The sequence below is a fragment of the Bidens hawaiensis genome, unplaced genomic scaffold (genome assembly GCF_021521415.1).
Source record: "Bidens hawaiensis isolate Kalapana, Puna unplaced genomic scaffold, B.hawaiensis_p1.1 tig00023813_1, whole genome shotgun sequence".
NCBI classification, from domain to species: Eukaryota; Viridiplantae; Streptophyta; class Magnoliopsida; order Asterales; family Asteraceae; genus Bidens; species Bidens hawaiensis.
Window position 1 is genome coordinate 25,582 of NW_027493743.1, and position 21,028 is coordinate 46,609.

The following is a 21,028-nucleotide window of genomic DNA, read 5'->3' on the forward strand; positions in this document are numbered from 1 at the left end:
TGTTCTTAAACAAAAACATATCTCATCTTATCTTAAATATATATAAACCAAACATTCTTATGTTCTCACAAGCTAACATATTGCTTTATTTGTAAATGTAGGCTTATCATGCATTTGACTCAAATTCACAGGTACGAGTCTCACCAAACCCAAATAGCCTTAACATGCATGATATCATGATAATATAGTATACATGTATAATAATATAATACATATTACAATTTACTATAATGTGTTGCTCTTAACATATAACATAATATATATATAACATTACATGATATTGTAACATAAAACATATTAGGGTCAAGTTGTTCTATAAAGAAGAACAAAAATGAGAATGATATGCAGCCATAAAAAAAACCCCTAAAAAAGTTAATGAAAAATTAATAAAAAATCATAACTCAAATTTTAATAAAAAAATGAAAAAATTAAAAGCACAAAAAATGTTTTCACCCTCTTTCTCGTTCAAAAAAAATAAAAAACTTGAAAAAGACAATGTTGAGGAAAAAAGATAATTGTGTTTTTTATTTATTTTCGTCATTGATTTGGACCAGTTCAACCTTTCATGCTCCTAAACCGGACCGGTTTGACCAAACCGATTCTGTTTAAAATATCGTTTCGGTTCGAAAAAGAAAAGAAAAAAAATGGTTTTGTACACCTATACTTCTTAAGCATATTTGATATCACCTTATTTCGGCCTTTAAGACCAAAGTTACTCAAATGCTTAGCAAATGGGCCGGCCCAAGATACAACAACACTATAATTCTAGTTCTAGGGTTTCAATATCCATCAAAACTGCCTATATAATCATATCATATCATATCATATCATATCATATCATCGGCTCCAACATCAACATCCATATCCCAAATTCATCACAAAATGTTCGTTTATACATATGTTTTATGTTCACAGTTTACATTCAATCATATACTCTTTTAATTTGCACGTAGCACCCCGGGCTTGCCTGAAACACCAAATTAAATGAAGGAAAAAGCCCCAATGCTCGTGCTATATCAAATCTAACGCCGTTAAGTGTTGCAGTTCAGCCTTATGTACCTTTATCTTCATGGCCGTTTCTGTGTCAAATTGACGGCAACATTAACAAACTTTGTTTATAAGTTTTATATCATCTTATATTATAATATGTTATGTTTTTGCCTTAACACACCTTTAGCCTTTTTCTGAAATGAATTAACTGGAAAGAGGTCTAGTCATGGAGGCGTATAGTTAAATCCAGGCGGTGTTAACGTGGAGGTTTAAGTTTTTATTTTTATTATTCCTCTAAAAACATCCGCTATATTTTATTATTGTTTTGTTTTGGTTTAAATGATAATGTGAATTGGCAATGATTAGAATGATTTATCCGCGCTTCTGAGAGTAGTCTGTGAAGTAAAGGATTAAAATGGTTGAATTTCTTAATATGAGCCGATTTTTTTATATTATTTATTTGAGGATGGTGTTGATATATATTGCTATGATGATTTAATTTACAGCTTTAAGCCAGTTCTGCTTCAGAGAATTCTTGGTTGATAGAGCTGTTATTAACCTGAGCTTTTTATTATTATTATTATTATTGTAAATTTAAACAATTGGGAAGATATTTACCTGTTTAAGCTATCTTTTTTTGGAAAGGATCTTCTTATTTTGTTTAACTTTTTGCAGAGTACATGATTGTGGTCGATTATTAGCATGTCATTGTCCGATTTTTTCAGATAACATTGTCTGTGTTCATTTGGAATTATCAGTTACGGTGCAAGTACATTGACTGTATTTATTGGACTTTTTCAGCTATGGTTCAAGTAGATGTAAACTTGTAATGTCTAGTTTTATGATTTTGTGTAAGTTTATCTACTAATTTGTCAAAACAGTATCTTTTTTTCGGTTTTTGAATTTGTTGATTGCGGATCGGAAAATGTTAATGAACATCATTAACATTATTTTGTTTGATATCTGTAATGTGTTTGCAAATGCTGGTTTGCTATTGGCATATATTGATTTCTTCTACGATTTTTGATCCAGTCAGGACATTGATCTTGTCACAACTACTATTAATAATCCAGAACAAACATACTTGCTAACAAAACTATGTTTGTCTTACATACTCATAAAAGGTGTAACCATTCAGATGATATGATGTCCGAGCTGTAATTTTCTTTTTCTACTCTTGCTTTGATTTGTATGAAGTTTTTTTAGAAGATTTACAATCCTTAGGTAAGTAAAAACAAGGTATCCCAAAGACCCATTTAAGGTTTGATTGGAATTGGCAATGCATTGTTTTGAACATAGAATGGAAGATCATTTCTGGCCAATACATTATCTAGTTTGGTTGACATAAGGTAATTAAAGGATTTAGGACCGACTCAAAAGTAAAGACTTTAACTAACCGTTATAAAAATTTGGTAATATGATTACCGTGGTGGTGCTCAGGTGTTGATAGTGTAGGTCCATTGTTGGTTTGAACTAAAGCCTGTAGTTATTTGGTTGAATGCCATACACCTTTACTATTAAAATCCTGGTAAACCGGAAATCGAACCGAATTACGCATTCATGGGATGATTAATAAGATGAGTTTCACAATTTATTTTTGTTTTCTCGTGGGTTCCATTAGTTTGTTGGGGTTTTCATTTGTTCGTTTAAAAAGTATTGGTCTGTTTTCACTAAGCCGGGCTAGTAGCGACTGGTGGGATGATAAAAGAGTTGAGTCCCACATTCTAGTTTGCTTTAAACGTTTTGGTTTCCATTTGTTTGTTTGAAAAATTATGCTTATGTTTTCATTTAACGGGACTAGCAATGACTGGTTGACTTTTGTTTTGACTGAACGGGGCTATATGGGACTCATGAGATAATCAAGGAGAGGAGTTCCTTATTCTGGTCTTCTTTAACTCTTTGTGGTTTCCATTTGTTTGCTGGAGATTTCATTTGTTCATTTGAAAAATTGAAGACCAGAATAAGGAACTCCTCTCCATTTCATTTCATTTGTTTCCATTTCATTTGCTGGAGTTCCTTATTCTGGTCTTCAATTTTCACTAAGCGGGACTAGCAACAATCGGGGGCTATCAGGGATTCATGGGACGTTTAAGAAGCCGAGACTCGAATTATATTCTTCTTTTACTTGTGGTTTTCATTTGTTCGTTTGAGATTCTATTTGTTCGTTTGAAAAGTGTCGCTTCTGTTTTTACTTTTACTGAAAGAGCTAGCAACGACTGCTAGATTTTTGTTTTCACTTAAAGAAGTTATAAGGGAGTCGTGGGATGATTAAGGAGAGGAGTCCCTCATTTTAGCCTTCTTTTGCTCTGGTTTTCATTTGTTCGTTTGGGCTTCCAAAACCAACCCAAATTGATCTGGATCAGTTTGGCTACTTCTTTGCTTAAACTGATTTTTAAACCGAACCGATTTACCTTAAACCGGTTTGGAATATGCAAAAACCAAAACAATTCAGTTTTAAAACTGGGCCGGTTTGTAAAAAAACCAGTTTTGTTCACCTCTATTTCTTACTAGACCAAACTAATGGTTGGTAATAACATAGGGTGTAGACGAATAGTTTCGAGGTGTTTAGAGGGAAACGAGATTCCTTATGTAAACAAAGATTCATTTTCATTTACTCACCGAATACCCTCTTTTTTCCATTCTCACACACAAGGACCATTCCATTCCACTAGTTATTCCAGCTTACCAAAATGTACCCAATATTCTTCTTCATGGTTTCAAGTATAGCAAGAAGCACTTTAGCTATTTCTTTAGTTGCTAAATTATTGATATGTGTTTCTTGCTCAGCTTCATTACAAAGTGAAGAAACGTGGATCGACTCACTGGTAGACGATCTACTTTCCTCGGGTGTGATTATGCTATTCCACCGATGGTTCACTGGGATCTGGGTTCTTCCACCTACAAAATGAACAGCACCGTAAACATACCCCTCAGAAAGGGACAGAGGGGTCCTCTTTGGGGTAACCCTCTGGTGTGAGAATAAGTGTTTGTAGGAGAAGATAATAATATGATAGTAAGGAAATTTGGAGAGTATTGCTTGATATAGCTGAATACTGTGTAGTTGGATGATATTGGATGATCTTTTCTTGTGGAGTTGATGTGGTATTTATAGTGCTAGGGTTTCCACTGATTGGGCTCAGACCCAATTAGGGTTTTGTTGGCCTCTTCCAGTTGCTTTGCGCCACGTGTCCTTTGGGACACCTGGTGCTTTTTCATTGGTTATAATCACGTGGTAGCACATGGGTTTTGCTGAGTTGTCCACCTTTCATTGGCAGCTGTCAACATCAGCATATTCTTATTCCTTAAAAAGATACCTTCTGGAAGGTTGTCTGACGTGCACAATCAAGGTTGCCCTAATCCTGATTTGGATAAGGACGAGGTTGATTATGTGCATGTGTGATATGCGCCAATCCTGAGGATGCGCGAGGTCTTCTCTTTATTCTCACGCGCAGATGTTTCATGCGCAGATGTGATATGCACGAGCATGTGATATGCACCACGCGCATATGTGATATGCGTGAGCATATGTGATGCGTGAGCATATGTGATGCGTGAGCATCTGTGGTGCCTGGGCATATGATGCCTGAGCATGTGATGCATGAGCATATATGTGATATGCGCCATGCGCATAGGTTTTGGCTTTGTGCCTTCATAATGTCTTGATTTCAAGCCTCTTGTCCATATCTTGTGGGTTGACCCGCCTCGCTCGGTGTTGAGGCGGGTACATACCTCTTCACAAAGCAAGCTTGCTTCTAGTCTTCGAACGCTTTTCTTTCTACTCCAATTCGTATGTTAAGGACTGATACTTCTAAGTTAGATGCTCCTCTTTTCGACAAACTATAGACAATATTAAAGATTTGTTTTATTTAATATAAAATCGAATTATCCCATCTTATCAAAATTTATAACTTAAAACTAGATACTCATCTACTACCTAATTTGCTAATATATATGGCTCTGATGCATACCTGTCACGCCCGACCTTGAAAGATTGGACGTATGAACAAAAAAACAACTTTTGATAAAGTTCAATTCTTTAAAACGAGATTTAAATACCTTGTATCGATTATAGATTAATATTTACAATATCTTCCCAAAAATATAACCACGAATTTAAAACAAGAGCCAACATATTCTTTCATCTAGGATTTGTCCGCCTCCTTGGTTTCCTATACTTAGACCATGTGTAGTCAAAACGTCTTTGGGCTTTTTGCGCCACGTGGCATCTCCGTCATTAATGGAGAGTTCTGCAAAAAGTGGCGTGGTGGCCAAAACGTCACAATTCTCTTACAATAATTACGTATATTCCCCTCTCTCTCCCCTCCCCACACATAATTTCCATAAAAAATCGAGCCGAACTCGCGTTTTGTAGGAAACGCTCACTCGAAAACGCCAAGCCAAAACGTCGGGGGGGTGCCCCCGGCGGTTTGGAGTGAAAACACCATAACTTTGAATGAGTACGCATGGTCTTATAAAATAATATTTACAATCTACGAGCTGATTAATAGGAAATACTTTTGAAGATGCATCAGAATAAGTCGGTGAATGACGTTGACGTAGGCAAAATCGTTTATGATTGGTATGGATAATTAATCAAACATTTTGATACATGAAGAAACACGTGGTCGTGGGTTCGAGTCCCACGGATGGTGCCAATGAAAAAACACAGATCCGATCCCCGGGTATGGGTCCTGGATCCAATGAGTCCACAGGGTAAAATACGATAACTACAACCAAGATATGAGTATAACTTCCCAAAGTCCAATGACTAGAACCTGCAAAACAGACACCGTGAGTCTCGTTACAGGAAGGACAAGAGGGGGGGTCTTCCTGTAACCACCCTCCGGCGTGAGAATCAGTAATGTTCGTAAACGGAGAAAGTACTGAAGTAAATAGACTAAGTGTAGTCAGAATGTACGTGAGTGAATGAATACCTCATACCATTTGACAAGGTATTTATAGCCGAAGGATATAGGAAGGTGATTGGGCCAGCTGTCCTCTTCTAGAAGATCTTCGATAACTGCTTGGACGCGTGTCCTATTATGATAGGTTGAGCTATACGTTCCATGTGCATGGGTATAACAACCTGGACACATGTCGCCCAATGATAGGACGTATCGCACTCTGGCCATGTGCACGGTTATAATAACCTGGCAAGATGTCCTTTGTTCATTGGTTGATGTGTCACGTATTCCCCAAGCAAGAATCGTGAACCTTCTTTTAGAAGGTAATTAATTGGTGACAGCTGTCCCGCTGGCATTGTCTTCCGGTTGTTTAGGCGGACAGGTGTCATGTCCTGCGGATGACTTTTGAGGGTGCCGGGATGCTTTCGTGTGTGGTATGAGGACGTTCCTCTTCTACCGTGATGTGCGGGTGATCCATATGTCCCGCGGGTGACCTATTGGAGGTTCCTCTGTAACCCGCGGGTGGTACTTAAAGGTATTTGGGTTTTTTTGGTACCCTACCTCTGTAATACATTTAAGTGACAATTCAACCAGCTTGACTCTTAAAAATAAAAGTGAAAAGAGTTGTCACATCAAGAACACATAGACACGAGTGGTTTCACTTTTCACACTCACTAACGTGTAGACATGTAGAGGTGTGGATGGAAATGTAGTGTTAGTGGGATGAGCCCAATATAGCATACTGGACTCTTTTTTTATGTTTACCAGCTTAATTGATCTATAAATAAAACATGTTAACATTCAATGCTCCAATATATTTTTTTAAAGAGAATACATTTCTTCTCTTTCCTTAAATAGTCAGCAATGTGGAGACCAATTGGACAAGGCCGTAAGTGTAGGTGATGCAAGTGAAAAATAGTAAATTCAGGTTATTATTTGGTCATAACTCCACACCGCTTGTTATGTTTAAACACACTTACATTCTCTAAAAAAAGGCAGAAAACCACTCCAATACCATATAATATACTCCTTAATTACCCCAACACGCATAAACAAACTTCTCTATCGAACGAAAACAACACGAACAAGAATGAGAGGATCTTACTATACGTTTTACCAGAAAGCCTATACCGCCTTTCGTGATCATCATAAACTTCTTGCCGTTTGCACTATCAGGTCTCTTTTCCGCCTCCATTCTTATTACTATTGTTTATATGATCAAATGTGTTTTTATGTTTGATTACGGCATTTTTCTAAAATAAAAGGTAAAAAAGATTAAAAAATTATTTTGGTAAAAGTTAGTTAGAGCGCTCATGCCTTCATGGCAATCCGTGAAAGTCATTTCTTCACTTTTTAGTTAAACCAGTATGCATGTGTAAACTCTTAAATGACATGGTCTAAACTCTAATAAACTCCCTAATTTCCCACACACTCATACACAAACTTCTACCGAATGAAAACAACACAAACAAGAATGAGAGGATCCTTATACGTTTTGCTAGAAAGCTTATACGGCATTTTGTGATCATTATAAACTTATTACCGTTTGAACTATCAGATCCCTTTTCCGCTTCCATTCTTAATATTATTGTTCATATGATCACATGTGTTTTTATGTTTTGTTACAACGTTTTTGTAAACAAAAAAATAAATAATAATTATGTTTTTAGTTAAATTATTATGCGTTTTTTAGTTAAATTATCTTTAGTAGCATATCAATTAAATTAAATACTAATAGCAGGTATGACCCATTTTATTTAATTATGGGCCGTTGATAGTTTTCTTGGTGATTAAGTTGTAAACCCTAGTATGTTCTCTATTTATATTCGTTATACTTGTAATATCCACATTACGGATGAGGCAGAAAACAATAATAAAAGTATACTGGTTGCAATCCGTGGACGTAGACCAGCCGGCCGAACACGTAAATATCGCGTGTTCATCTTCGTTTATTATATCTCTTGCAGATTATTTGTGTTTGTGTGTGTTTTGTAGTACCCGAATTCCTAACAAATGAGTGGTTTGCCTTCCGATAACAGGTCTTAGTCTTTAGTCTCTTTGTGTGAAGTTAAAATCTCTCACTTTCACACCATCGTTACAATCGTCGTCAACCTTACAATATCGTCATATCCGTCCATGCTGCCATTGAAGAGGTAGGTCCCAGCAGAGCCCAGTTGGACCCGCAAGACTAACCTTGAACAGGGACGTCTGCGCAATGACCAACTGCTCCAGCAGGACCCACCATGCTCAAAGAACCTTACGCGCAGTACGCCAGCTGTACCCGCAGGGAAAGCCTCCCAATGGTGAAGTACCCCACCTGTTCCCGCAGCTGCGGATACAAGCCATCAGGGAAGGTTACCCGCACTAACAGCAAGGCTACACGCACAAGGTATTCGTTACTTCAGTAGTCACATGAAGGAATGAGCAAGGCGGGAACACTCCCGCCTAAATGAGCCAGTCCGTATGCTTCTGGAAGGTCTTTCGTACTATACCTACTAAGGTATGGGCGGAATAGACAGTTTGACCAGAGCAGCCCATGAACTAATCACAGGGTGACAGCTCACCGACAACAATACGAGGAGGAGCACCCTCTAGTACTGTTTGTCACTATTAGCCGCTGCCTACTCACCAACCCTTACGATGGAACGTGCGCAGCCTACAGTTGGTGGAACAGTGCGTAGCCGGCAGTAAAGGAACAGTATACAGCCGACCTTATTACTGTTGGCCGTAACCTATCCACCAACCAGCATGGCCTGTGCATAGTCCACTGTTGGTAGAACAGGAATACTATTCAGCCGGCTGTACCTGCTTGGAAACCTACCTTCGGCTATAAATACTCCAACACCTTGGAATGGTAAGGACATCATCTGATATCTTAATCCTATCTAGCAATCTCTTAATATACACTTATATTCAGAGCAATCTAGTCTGATTCTCACGCCGGAGGGTGGTCACAAGGAGGAACCCCCCCTTCTCAGTGACGAGCTTACGGTGTCTGTTTTGCAGGTCTCTAGAAGAACAACCTTCTCAGCTGGACCTCATCCCCGTGGGAAACATTACTTAACCCCCAGATTATCTATAATCTGTCCAGGATTCACTTAGTGTTTCTTCAGCCATCAAAGACAACCATATTCCAACTTCTCCAACTATTAAACAGCCCAAACATTGTTATTGTAAACAAAATGTAACAAAATATAACTAATTTAACAAGTTCTAGTTTCTAGTCAACTTTTCTTATATTATAAACTTTAAACAATTTATAAAGTTAGAGAATTTGTGATTAAGTGATAATACCGGAAACCCGTGTTATTATCCAATAATTACGATTAAACCACCTTAACTTGTATCAAATCCCTCTAAAAAGTGACAAAGCTTGGACTGAGACACCGATAGAGCCGGAGTTAAAATGTATACAAAATTTGACAAACGAGAAGTCCCGTGGCCAATGCATCTAATTATTGTTATATTTGTATCAAAGCGGCCCATACCATGCAAGTACAAATGGGGAGTATCTAGACGGGTATGAGGATTGTACCTACCGTCAATTTATGAAAAAAGTGTGATCTGGTCCTACGTTTGGGACCATAAAAGGTGGGACCAACTATTGGTAAGAAACCTGTTGGCTGCCTAGTAGTTACCATCCGGTGACTCATGGTTTTGTGTCAGGATAAGTTCGACACATGACAATTGACATGACCTGTTATATATCGTGATATTTTGATCTGTACTTACTAAGGAGAATCTGACCACGAGCTATATATTATATTGGGAAAAATTACCAAAATAGATATGTTTGACCAAAATTTACATGTCTATTTTAGCCTATATCTCTCTAATAATTTGTTTTTAGACCAATAAATAACTGGCACGTCACTGAAGCCGGCTAAGCCTTAGCCGCCACTTTATGTGCACAAAATTTTATGAAAAGTAAACGGGTCCCACCTTTAGCTAATAAAAATTCAACACGTGTCAAATGCGGCTAAACTTAGCATACATCTATGGTTATTTAACCCGCATCTTTGACTCTTAGCCGGCTTCGGGATACGTGTCTATTTATTTAGCCGGCTCAAAATATTCATTTTTAGCCGGCGCCAACTCAGCTTGTAGGCTAAGGCTTCACTTAGCCGCCTCTTTTTTTCATTTAGCCGTCTAATTTTAGCCGCAAAAATTGAATATTTTACCAACCTTACCAACTCTATTAAATATTTAGCCGACTTCACTTAGCCGGTGTAAATTTAGCCTCCAAAATAAAGTATTTTACTAATCCAATTATCTATTTAGCCGGTTTCGTCTAGCCGTCAAATTTTTTTCTCTTAGCTAGCATGTTTTAGCCATTATAAATAAATATATTTACCTACCCAAATTTAATTTTTAGCAACAATTTTTATAAAACTATATAACCATCTTCACTCCCTCTTATAAAACCATCTTCACTCCATCTTATAAAACCATCTTCACCCTATCAAACTTTTTTACTTTCTTTTCACAAGATCCTTATTTTTTTTAAAAAAATATGTTGGCTAGACGAACCACTTGAAACAGGTATCTTTGACAAACCAACAGCAACACGTTTTTGGTTTTGGTTAGATGAAACAACACCGATTTCTTGAACAACAAACAACTTAAACATTTCAAAGATATTTTTAGACGTTTCTAAAAAAAACTTTACATCTCAATCTTTCACTAAATTGATTGGATCTGTAAATGTAGACATCTTATAGGATAATCTTGTAATATTTTGAAGATCACACACTTTTGAAATTAAAGAAATTAAATAATCGTAAGTAATATCTGTACTTATCTGTAAAACACATTTCATGCAATCAACCGGAAGTTATTTAACAACCCGATCAACAACATGCCAATTCCCACCACTATAAATGACGACGTTAACAAACATATTTTTTTAAAAAAATGAAGATCTTGCGATAAGAAAGTAAAAAAGTTTGATAGGGTGAAGATGGTTTTATAAGATAGAGTGAAGATGGTTGTATAGTTTTATAAAAATGGTTGCTGAAAAATTAATTTTGGGTAGGTAAATATATTTATTTATTTATAATAGCTAAAACATGCCGGCTAAGAGAAAAAAATTTGACGGCTAGACAAAACCGGCTAAATATTTAATTGAATTGGTAAAAATATTTAATTTTGGAGGCTAAATTTACACCAGCTAAGTGAAGCCGACTAAATATTTAATAGAGTTGGTATGGTTGGTAAATATTTAATTTTGGATGCTAAAATTAGACGGCTAAATGAAAAAAGAAGGCGGCTAAGTAAAGCCTTAGCCTACAAGCCGAGTTGGAGCCGGCTAAGTAAATAGACACGTATCCCGAAGCCGTCAAAGATGCCAGCTAAATAACCATAGATGTAGGCTAAGTTTAGCCGCCTTTGACACATGTCAAATTTTTATTGGCTAAAGGTGGGACCCGTTTACTTTTCATAAAATTCAGTGCGCATAAAGTGGCGGCTAAGGCTTAGCCGGCTTCGGTGACGTGTCAGTTATTTATTGGTCTTAAAGCCAATAATTGAAGAGATGTATGCTAAAATAGACATGTCTATTTTGGTAAAATTTTGGTCAAACATGTCTATTTTGATAATTTTCCCTATTTTATTGACTTTTTGCTAAAAGGCAGGTTGTAAATGTAATTAATTTATCATGAGATAAAGACAAGAAGTTATGTGTATCACCACAAATACACGATATATATATATATATATACATATATATATATAGAATAAACACAAGGCGTAACAAAATCTCACAATCTATATGTATACGGTGAAGAGATTAATAATTTTATAATATGGTTGTAACATTATAACGGATTAACAGAGAACTTTTCATTGCTTTATAACATGCATAACTTGAAGTAATTAACGAAAAATTAGATAAGTATAACTTAAACTATTAAGAGATGGCTACTAGTTTGGTTTATACGGCTTATAACATTGTAGTATTATACAAATAGTTAATCACACATACAAAGAAAATATATTTTCTAACTTCAAACCATAAAGACCGGCCACACCCACCGTAGTTTGGTTAGTTTCCAGAACTAAAAGTAGCGTTGAACCCCCAAGATTTTTACTAAAACCGACCAAACTTGACCGTAATGTACAACATCTTCCAAGTTCCAAGTTCAAAACCATCAATTTTAAATGTGAACCGAATCGTGTAAATTTCAAAACGCTTGATCAATCGATTTGCTTGAATGTAGTCGGTTTAATCGCTTTTTTATTATAAACCCAAAAAAACTTTTTATGTTTAATATGTTTTGGTTTTGAAACTCTAAACTAATCACATTAATTTAATAGAGACATCATACTTTTTTTAGTATCACATTCAATGTAAAGAGAGTTTCACTCTCATTTATCACTTTATACAATGTACATATAAATTAATTCGATTGATATGAATAAAGTGTCCTTTTTTCCTCTCTATTATTTCTTGCTTATAACTATTTACATATTTTTCATGTATATCGGCTTATTAGTCAATAATTACTACTAACATACATAATAAGATAATGATTAATTATATTTTTTAAAGGTCGCAATTTTATATTATCCCATACTGGAGTTTCCTTGTGTATGGACAATGGAACAATGGCCGAGGTCTCACGTGGATTTTGCATACGTGTTGAACCCGATATGCAAACCTTTTGGACTTTTCCTTGGCGACAAATGAGGGTAAATATATTTGTCTTTTCTCATTCTGATAAATAGTTTTCATTAATATAACGTATAAACTATTCAGTCTTCAAATGTTTCTCATATACATATCTTTTTACCATATTTGCATTATTATCACTTATTATTTTCTATTAGATTACTAGATTTTTGATATATGAATGTTTGTTCTTGAATCTTCAAATTTGTAACTTATATGATATGTAAAGGATATATGGAGTAGCATATATAGTATTGGGTGCATATATAATATTATAAAATGATATATACATCAATACATGGTATAAGGTATAATACGTATGTTATATAACCATATTATGTGCATATGTATAGGTATATATAGTATAGGGAACAATACGCATTTGTATATGCCTTTCTGCAATGCGTATATATTTTCGATATATGCATGCATATGTATATACGACATTTAATTTGTTTGTAAAAATGTACATACGGCATTGGTATACATTTTAACGAAAGGTAGGAACAAATCGAGATTTTGTCAGTTAATCTGATTATGGATTATCTTCTCACTATATCATTAAAAATTGAATCCTTTGTAACAACATGATATAAGTTTCAGTCTAGCTACATTAGTTAGTCTGTCACTATTTGTCTCAATTTATTCGTTAATTTTGGTTTTTTCCAATCTTCTATACATAATCAAATCTGTTGTCCAATATAGTTAGTGGATGGAACAGTAGAATCATATTATCCACAAAAGATCAAATCTTTATCTATTTATTTATGTGATACAAGATTTTACTTTAATAAAGATGGCAGGCACTTGCAATATACTAATGCACTTAACTCAATTATATGTTGTTAAAAAGTGATTTTTTTATTAAGGATAATAATCAATTATTTAAGCAGCCAAATCCGACTAAGTCAATATTTTTTTCTCCATGTGGAAGCACGATTAGGGGGAGGTATTATATGGTAATTGACGTTTGTATTATTTTATAAGTTATAATAATCTATCCTTCTCATTTCAACATCAAAACAAAAGTAATTAAGAAGTTTGTCACAATCAGTATGCATTTAATATAATGTCTTGCTAAAAAGTTAAATAAAAACAAAAATTCAAAACTTTTTCAAACTTGACGGTATTACCAACTTTATTTCACTCCTCTTAGACTAAGGTAATGGAGTATTGTTGAGTTCCAAATGAGCCAAGCAAAATCTGACACGTATGTGGCACATGATCAAGCCCCTTAACCAATCCCCAGAGGGTGTAGTGGTCCAGGTGATCAGGGGCTTGATCCATTTATTTATTTATTTTAAATATTAATTTTAATATTCTTCTTTCTTCACCTTCACTGAAACATACAAACAGATCACACCACCACCATCGATCACCGGACCACCACCACAGATCACACCACCACCGATCACCGGACCACCACCACCACCACTGATCACCGGATCACCACCACCACCACAGATCACACCACCACCATGATTCGGGGCTTCTTCCTCCCAAAACATACACACACTCCTCTCTCTCAAAAAGCCAACATACACACACTCCTCTCTCTCTCTTTTGCGCCCCGCGGCCACAGCCACGCCGGACCACCGCGCCCCCAACCACCTGAGGGGTGTAGCGGTGTTCGCGAGCCACGTAGGCGGCCGCGCCCCCCGCTCACCCCCACTACCCTCAGCCTTAACACATATTGACACGTTAACATATAGCACGTGAAGTGTCATTGTTCCCATCTCTAATCCCTATACAAAAGATGGTAAATAAGGTGTCTCTGTCACTCACGTGCACCCCATGCCCATGGGTCCGTTTTTTAATTCTATTTGTGACACTTAGGTTTGAGCTTTATAATGGTATCAAAATCCTAAATAATAGTTATTAGTATTTAAAATACTTTGTATGACTATATCCGTACTTTACCGATCTCAAAACCTCAAAATGTGAGTATCAAATTAGTACCGATGATACAAATTTGATACCGGTACACTACTTTACAATAACGTTATGGTTGAAAACAAAACGAAATAATGATGTTATGAGCTTCAAGTGAAACAAACAAATAAACCACGTATTCATCTATATTTGATTATTTTTAAAGAATGGGTAAATCCTACTACTGAACTCTAGTAATTTTGCAATTAATGCACAAAATTGAGAATCATTTAATTATTATAAAGAAAACTAATTCAAAAGATCATTATGATATTCTCTGTTGATTACTCATTCGAAGCCTTTACCCAAGCCATATATAATCGTAACTTGATGACAAAGACAATATAATAATAATAATGATATTACAATTAGGAAACTATACCTACTTGACTGAATTGTCAACTTAAGTCATCGCATATTCGGTATTCCTCAACTTGTGAATAGAGTCTGGAATTGCGATCATGTAACAAGCGGGGAGATGTATAACCGATTACGATGATTGACCTATGTTTTCGGCACAAATTGTCCGAATTGAAAATATATGTTATTATCCGCATTAGTCATCATGAGGATTAAGTTTCATGACTAGTATCCTGGCCTCATAATCAAACTTCAATGTTATTTTTATAGAGAACACAAATGAGAGAGAGTAGTTAGAAAGACTAAATATGAACACTTAGAAATAGTATATATAGGATGAGACTTGGTCAAAAGGGTATAAGTTATGGTTGTAAGAAGATCTTTCGGTTGTGCTCTTGTTTTATACTAGGTTAGTACCGGACTCATAACATCCAACATGTATTGACATCTTATCCTGACGACTTGTTCAACAGATGAATGTGTGGCTGACATAGCTTAGTCCGACTAGTGTCACGTGAATATGTAAAAGAAAGTGTGTGTAAGTTTTTTTAGTTATTTTTTTAGACTCCGTCTATTGAGACACCCCATTTTTCTATTTACACACCATATTGATCAATATGAGGCATATCAGCCCATCCAACAGATAAAATGCTAGCTATATTAGGCAATATGGATCATATTAGAGGTGTCTAAATAGATGTGGGGGTGTGCCAATTGTTGGGTTGAGACAAAACGGATAAACTATTTCAAACCCGTTTTATATAATATTTCGTTTCGATAGTTATTAATCAAGTTAATAAGAAACCGAACTCAAAAACGCAGCGGATATTAAACTAAATAATACGAACCATAAACGGAAACCCGAACCCGGATCCGATTACAACAATACGGTACGAATAAACGAGTAAATAACCAAGCATAGGGTGTTATTCGATATACCTCGGATAACTAGAACCGGGAAGACACACCGAGGAGTAAACGAGAATGCTAGATGATGACACAAGAACAACCAGCTGCTCCGGCAACCCTAATGGCGGCGGCGGCGGCTGAACAGCGGCAGCAGTGGCAGCTGCACAGCGTACGGCGGCGGCGGTCTCCAATGGGTATGAGGACAGCAACAATGGACGTCAATCAATAACCAAATGACTCCCTTAGCAGCGCAACCCCAGCAACAATCCTTAACCTTGTTCGCCGGAAAGTAAAGCTCGCCGGAGAAGGTGACCCAGTTCGCCGGAAAAACGAATTTGCGGTTTAAACAACACTGGAGCTCGTGAGAGGCTGTGGTGGTGTATGTAATTACGGATAGGAGATGTGGGGTTGGCTGGATGATGTCCACGGCGGCCGAAATAGCTCGCCGGAAAAACGGGTGGCCGGATTTCGGCGCCGGAACTTAAGTGGGCAGCTAGGGTTTTGATATTTTCAATTGGTTTTCATAAATAGATAAATATTATGTATTTATAGGTAATTTACTTAGGGTTTAATAATTAACCATCTTGGGCTTGAGCCAATCAAACAAGTCCAGTCCATATAATTATTTTATGTGTCGGGCCTAATTAACCTTTAAGTAGGCTTTTATCTCGTTACCCCCGGTGTAACTCTATCCGGATCACGTTCGGTCGGTCACGTTGACTTGACCTGAAACGTCCGTAAAATCCAACACCAATATCACGACCTTTTTTTTTATTATCACTTTGGTGTTTATTTTGTGACTTGAAGAAAAAAAAAAGTAAAACAGATATTCCCATAACGCAATAATGTTTTATAAATAGTCATACCTAAACCGCACACACTTTTAACCATTTTAGAATTTAGATTGCTTATGTATAAATTATAATAGATGTGTCATTTTATGATGTGACGTTCCTAAATCGCACACATTTACATTTATTTGGGTTTGGATAAGACGAGTGTAGTTTACTACGGGGTTAAAACTTGAAACGATAATTTCATGGTTAAAATGTGTCTAGACAGGCTATACACTTACACTCGTCCATCATGTTTTAGCAATCATGTTAAATATATTAACATGTTTATAACATAACACTATAGTTTTATGTAATTTTCTATCTTAGTTTGTTACGGTCCTTACGGATTGTTCATTAGAAACTACATGGAATGCAAATTTTATAATGTTTTTATGTTTTGTTAATTATTTGTTATTAATTGTTAAATGTATTAAGTTAATGTTGATGATCAAAATAAACATGTCATGTCGTACATGTTATTCAACTATTTATATATCAATGATACCGACCCGAATGGTTAAGATGAGACACCTTAAGAATTCATTAAAATGGGAAGACAAGTCTCACATGTGATATAATAAGGGTTCCAAGTTAGACATACGGGGCTTTCTCATATATGGTGTGAATTTCCTCAAAAGAGTGGTATCCAAGCCGGGACTGTAAGTGACGTGTCTAGTGTCTACCATCCCAATTTCTGTATTCAGGGAAGATCATATGAGCTAATAACTTGTCAGTGATACAAAATTACTGTCAAAATGATTTATATTTATCCGTAAATTGTGTAAATGATCGTATAAGTACTTGAATTAACCTTTTAATCAAACGAATCATATTAAACTTGTGACACTTAATTTCGGGATTGGAACCCAACAATCCAACATGCCTTTTGTGTTCTAACTTTAATCACTTTCAATTTTCATTTCATGATACTTTCTTAATAATATTATATTTTACAAGAATATATCTAGAAGTCTAGCCACGTACGCCAAACCAATAATATCCATCCGGTCTATAAATACCCCTTCAACCTTCACTTATATCATCCAATCTACTAAACATTAACATGAGTTACATAAGCCGAGTATTCATGACAGCCGGTGTAGCCGTGGCCAACGGCCACACGGACCAAGGCCACAAACTCAAGACCGGCCTCAAGTCCATCCAACAAGGCAAAAAGGCCTTCACGTCCTCTGTCTCCGGCGCCGATCCGGCTGACCTCCGGCCACTTTCTGGCGTACTGGGCTCCGATGCCGGAGGTGGAGATGAGAGGAGAAAGCAGTCGGATGATTCTTTCCGGCAAGTGATGTATATGAACTGCTGGGGTCCGAGTTGAATAATATTTTGATCGAGGTATACGACGGTGATCGGAGTTTGAGTAATCGATGACGTGAGTTGACTCAGTGATGATGTAATGTTGAAAGATGAGGGGTGTAGTTGTAATAGTTGGGTTAGTTGTGGGACTGTGAATGTAAATATTTTCCAGAACAATGAATTTAGACAAAGTATTTAACTACTTAAAAATATAAAAATTTGTTACTTAAAGGTGATGTATATAAAATTCCTTTTAACTATGTTTCAATCAATTTAACTTAATATTTATATTTCTCCTATTGTTTTGAATTGAGGTGCACAAATAGATTTAAAACTCAAAATCGGTTTGGTTTGGTTAATAAAATCAAAAGCGGTTTATGATCGGTTTTGGTTCGCGTTGAAACCAGTTTTTTATCATGTTACGATTGGTTTGGTTCGGGTTTTGATCGGTTGCGGTTCAGGTTTTTACTGGTTTCGGCTCGCTTGGTTTCAATCGGTTCCAAACGGGTTTATATATAATCGGTTTCAAACCGATTCGATTAACCGGTTTATTTGTCCACCTCTAGTGTTGAACACAAATAAATCTTTAATAGCTTACTAATATTTAAGCGCTAGTTATTAATATTATTTAGCATAAATTAATCTTTAATAGCTTACAGCTTACTAATGTATAAGCACTAGATATTAGTATAACTGTCAGCAAATTAACAACTATACGAATATATATAGTCTAGTATTAGAAATATGAAACTGTGTTTTGTGGTATAAGTTATTTTCAATTAAACCAGTTGTGTAACAATTTCATACCTAAAGTTTTGGTTTGTTTTAAAACAGCACAAAGGGTATTTAATCTTTTATATAAACGAAGAATTGATATAAAATATGTTAGCAACTATATAATTTTAGTTTGTAAAAAGTTACAATTATGTTACAATTATTATTATATGAGATGATAATTAAAGGGATTACAGTACAGATAGGGTCCGTTATTATTAAAAAGTGAAGTTGTGTTTCAAGAACTCATTTATATTTCCCGTATTATTATGCAATGTAGTTTTGGAAGTTAGGTATATGTGATGATTTGATGATATCGTGCGTGTCAAATCACTCATAGTCACACTATAATGATTGTCAAGTCACTCATATAGCCACATGAAGTTAAAAGACTAAATAGGAGAAAAAATGTTTAGGATAAGCTGTCTACATAGTGGAATGTATTTCGTCTTCTATAGTTTGTCCCGTTACAGAGAAATACGATTGTAACTATGTTCTCCACTTTCTTCCTGGTAGTTGGTTTTAATTTGAATTATTTGGATAAAAGAATAAACAATTTATGATTTAATTTATTTCACGTTATAATAAGAAAAATATTATTTGGTAAGATTTACTTATAGAACAAATAAACACATAACAAATGACCGTGAGTTTGTTGTGGGTCAGGCTGCGCTGAAGGCTGAATCGGGCAAAGTTGTTAAACATGAAAAAGCTTGTATAGAGATCAACATGTCTTTCCCCCATTTGTTTTTGATACATTTGGTTTTCTGGCCCCAGAGGCTGTGAATGTTTTAAGTAGGGTTCAGCGTGTCGTACACGGAACCTCTTCAGCTTCTAGGTCCTAAAGCTTCGTTTTTAGTAGCATTGACTTTGCTATTCAAAAGGGGGTTGCGGCGCAGCTTGTTGCCCGTTTACCTGCCACTTTATTGTAATCGCATTGCTTAACCAATATACCTTATTTTAATCCAGTTTTTTAATAATTTACACAATAAAAAATTAATATGACTAATTTAAAAGAAATATAAACTACTTCAACCAAGTACCCCGGCCATTATATATCCCCTCACCACCTGCCTATAGGTCTTGTTATTAGTATTAGTATTAATATTAACAATACGTCTAGTTTAATATTGGAATACATTTCGAAAAACAAACTTGAGAAATTGTGATTAATAAGAAGGGTGTATATTAATATTACTACCCCGCATAACTAATTACATGTACATCATATATGTCTAAACTTAAAACAGTTGGAACAAAACTGGTGATCAGTTGGGACCCCAACAGCTTAAGTACATAACTTTTCTCAATGAATCCTCAGATTCCTCTATGCTTCTGCTTGAAACCATGGTTGCCTGAGAAGACAGCTTCTTAGTTTGAGAGATTGACCGGAGATTGGCCTTGGCATGATGGTGTAGTTCCACCGTGCAAAGCCTTGGTCTTTGAGTGCTTCCACCAGTCCCACGGTTCCAGCCACCATCCAAGCTCTGCTTGTTGAACTCATGCTATATCTTAAAATGAAGTGGATTTTGTTTTAGTCAAATATTTGTAAAATGTTTGTGTTTGGTGAAGAAGCGGGATGAGTATAAATAGAAGTAAAGGTGTAGAAGTGAACCAATTAATAAATATTTTAAACATCCATGTTAATGATATATCTATATTTTTTAGTAGTAAATAAAGTACAAAAAAAATAGAAATAAAAGAATGTAGGTAGAATTTCTTAAATTCATTTTAGTGTGTGTATATTTGTGTTGTATGCTTTTAGTTTATTAGTGACCAATTCAGCAGGTGTAATGATTCGTCTTTACTCCAAACAATACAAAAATAGTTCATCTCATTTGATTATTTTTTACTATTAATTCTATATAATAAAATTTTTTATATGTATCGGTAACTTTTGCTAAAATGACATAATTTAGCACTTACGGAGAATAGTATATTGATGATGGTGCATATCAGTACTTTTCTTTCAGATCTAATAATTATGTGCATTTTTTGTCACATGTTAACTGATAATGTGAAATTCATTGTGCTTATTCATTGTCACAAACTTGTATCAACTAGAGTTTCGGGCCAAGCTGATATAGAAAATGAGCTTTAATAAAGTAAATGTCAAAAATGCCCTTCGAGCTCTCTCTCTCTCTCTCTTTTAATTACATTTATTATTATTATTTAGTATTTATTATTCTATTTTTTTTAATATATAAAGTGGTGACACTTTATTTTGGTTGATTTATTTAAAGTGAACTTTAACTAAATATATTATCACTTTAACCTCCCATATTACAATCATATCATGTGATCAACCATAATGTTTAATAGATCTTTTCTCATCTAAAAGG

The 21,028-nt window shown here is 35.5% G+C and overlaps 3 non-coding genes and 1 pseudogene across 3 annotated transcripts; 3 read left to right on the forward strand and 1 right to left on the reverse strand.

Moving 5' to 3' along the window:
- The first annotated feature begins 943 nt into the window (after nucleotides 1–943).
- LOC143568149 (small nucleolar RNA snoR134) lies at nucleotides 944–1,104 on the forward strand. The gene has a single exon (XR_013141530.1). It is a non-coding gene; the product is annotated as a small nucleolar RNA snoR134 (small nucleolar RNA).
- A 239-nt stretch (nucleotides 1,105–1,343) lies between these two features.
- On the forward strand, nucleotides 1,344–1,431 carry LOC143568147 (small nucleolar RNA U36a). Its single transcript, XR_013141529.1, has one exon. It is a non-coding gene; the product is annotated as a small nucleolar RNA U36a (small nucleolar RNA).
- A 38-nt stretch (nucleotides 1,432–1,469) lies between these two features.
- Nucleotides 1,470–1,560, forward strand: LOC143568146 (small nucleolar RNA Z223). Its single transcript, XR_013141528.1, has one exon. It is a non-coding gene; the product is annotated as a small nucleolar RNA Z223 (small nucleolar RNA).
- An 18,359-nt stretch (nucleotides 1,561–19,919) lies between these two features.
- LOC143568129 (uncharacterized) lies at nucleotides 19,920–20,244 on the reverse strand (annotated as a pseudogene).
- Nucleotides 20,245–21,028: the final 784 nt, after the last annotated feature.